Here is a 2,500-nt window from a genome sequence, read left to right as displayed (position 1 = left end):
ATGTAGTAGTTCTTGTGTGTGTGTGTGTTCCTTAGGTGATGTATAACTGTTTCAAAATTACTGCTTCTATAGTGTGTGTGTGTGTGTGTGTGTGTGTCCCTCCGTCAGCAGCTTGTCGAGTGGAGGAGGACGGGGTGAGAGGGGATTGGGACGGCAGGCTAAGCATCAAGACGCCCGTGAAGTGTTATTACCGATGAGCACTTATTAAACACACCAGGAGGTCTTGGTGCTGAAATTAGACCATTATTAGGACTTCTTGAGTGTGTGTGTGTGTGTGTGTGTGTGTGTGTGTGTGTGTGTGTGTGTGTGTGTGTGTGTGTGTGTGTGTGTTTACCTGCCTGCTATGACCCGCTGTTACACCTAAAACCACTCAGGTGTGAACTCAAGGTCACGGCTGGCTAATGAGAACTTGATAAAACGCCCCGTAAAAAGATTCCAATCGGACAGGTAAGACTGAAAGAAAAAAAGTAATACAAAAAAATAGAGAAAACGAGGCACCAGTAAGTACGATATCGCTGGTCGGTCTCGTAAACAACAGCAGCGGCCTAGCGACGTATCTCGGTGTGGCAGTGATCAATTCATTATCGTGAGAGGCGTTTAGGACTGAAGAGGTGGACGAAGGAATCTGGCGGAGCGGTGGCCGAGTGTCTGTCTAGTGGTGTGATGGAAAGGAAAGTGTGTGTGTGTGTGTGTGTGTGTGTGTGTGTGTGTGTGTGTCAGAAGAATTAGCGTGGAATAAAGAAAAGCGTGGTGGAATTATATTTGAAAAGTGTGTGTGTGTGTGTGTGTGTGTGTGTGTGTGTTACCGCATCTTTTGTAGTGAGTAGTTCTCGTCGCCTCTAAGCTTGCTGATGGTGCTATTTTGGGTCTTCCTGTACTCTCTCTCTCTCTCTCTCTCTCTCTCTCTCTCTCTCTCTCTCGGTGTCGTTATCCTCCTTTTCCTTCCTTCCTTCCATCCTCCGTTCCATCTTCCTCCTTCTCCTCCTCCGCACCTCGCCTGGGGACAGGAAGAGGTAGAAGAGCAGTACCGGTGAATCACTTGAGAGTTTAGCTCAACACACACACACACACACACACACACACACACACACACAGAAACAAGAGCCTCACCACACACACACAAACACATGCGGGAACCAGTACTCATATTGTCGCATGAACACCGTCTGTCACTCATCTTTTTACATATGGAGGCATTTGTGTCAGCGTGGTGTGGAGGGAGCAGGAAATAGGTGGAGGTGGTAGTGGTGGTGGTGGTGGTGGAGGTGGAGGTGGACAGGTTGTGTGTGAAGCAAGGAGGAGGAGGAGGAAGAGGTGGAACAGGGTACCGCCGAAGCGTTGTTAGTCGAGGGCTCCACCGCGGCTGGCGAGTGGTGCCATCCGCCCTTCCCTTCCCCCGTGGCTTCCATGTAAACTCTGAGGACACGCGGGGCACGGGTGGGGCTTGTGGCGAGGGCGTGCAGGGCGAGGCAGTGGCCGGCTAATGGCAAGGAGTAAGCGGCAGTAGGCAATTATTAGCACAAAGATGCCGTCTAGAGGTTGCCTGCAGCTCGGCTAGCTATGGGCTGTGCGTGGTCGCCCGACACATTTTATACCAAAGTACATGATTTATTTTTGTTTTTGTTCGGAGATCGGGAGCAGCACGCAGGTCCTCCCTTAATCGGCGCTTAGGAAGTTAAGGTCATTTTTACCACTAATGAGCTCGGGGCGTTAGGCAGAGTGAGGCTGGCTAGGTTGTCACTCCCTCCCTGCCTTGGTGGGGGACGAGGCAGGAGGGGAAGGAAGTAGGTGAGTGGGACGAGGTGTTTCGTTATGTGGGTTTTGCATCGGGAGATAGAGAACCTAGGAGAAGCCAGTCAGTCGCCGCCTGCGCCTCTTGTGTCTTCTTTTTTGTACATATATTGGGGCTATTAATAAGCGAGTTCCGTGGTCCAGCCTCTCCTGCTAAGGTTGTGTAATAATACCGCTAAAGAAATTCTGCGTCTCGTCATTATCTTTTTATATAGACGGATGAGAGAGAGAGAGAGAGAGAGAGAGAGAGAGAGAGAGAGAGAGAGATTACGACGACCAAATAGAAAAAAATCAAATATAGATAGTTTACTAAATTTTCATAATCATCAATGATAAGACCCATCGCCAACGTTCCGTAAGAAATAACGAGAATAATAGAAGAATATGTAAAAAACAGAGAGAGAGAGAGAGAGAGAGAGAGAGAGAGAGAGAGAGAGAGAGAGAACGCAGCACAGCAAGCTTAGGTTAGGATAAAGAAGAATTGCATGGATAAAGAGAGAAGTCCTTTGAGGAGGGAAGAATGGCGAGAAGGGACACGACATTTAATTGACGAAGGGCAAGAGAGAGAGAGAGAGAGAGAGAGAGAGGGTCGTACTGTGCGGAAGAAGGGTCGTGGCTTGAATGGAGAGTCGAATGATGCAAAGAAGAAGAATGAGAAGAAGAGAAGGAGCAAGATGGCGAGAAAGAGGAGGAGGAGGAGGAGGAGGAG

At 49.0% G+C, this 2,500-nt stretch overlaps 1 protein-coding gene across 24 annotated transcripts in view; it reads left to right on the top strand.

Annotated features, from left to right (window-relative positions):
* LOC123507147 (homeobox protein Meis1-like) overlaps positions 1-2,500 on the top strand; it is a 518,053-nt gene that overhangs the window by 181,914 nt on the left and 333,639 nt on the right. The gene's annotated exons all lie outside the window — the stretch shown is intronic.

This window comes from Portunus trituberculatus, chromosome 21 (assembly GCF_017591435.1).
Source record: "Portunus trituberculatus isolate SZX2019 chromosome 21, ASM1759143v1, whole genome shotgun sequence".
In the NCBI taxonomy this organism is placed as follows: domain Eukaryota; kingdom Metazoa; phylum Arthropoda; class Malacostraca; order Decapoda; family Portunidae; genus Portunus; species Portunus trituberculatus.
Note: the sequence above shows the minus strand (reverse complement) of the source record. Positions and strands in the feature narration are given on the sequence as shown.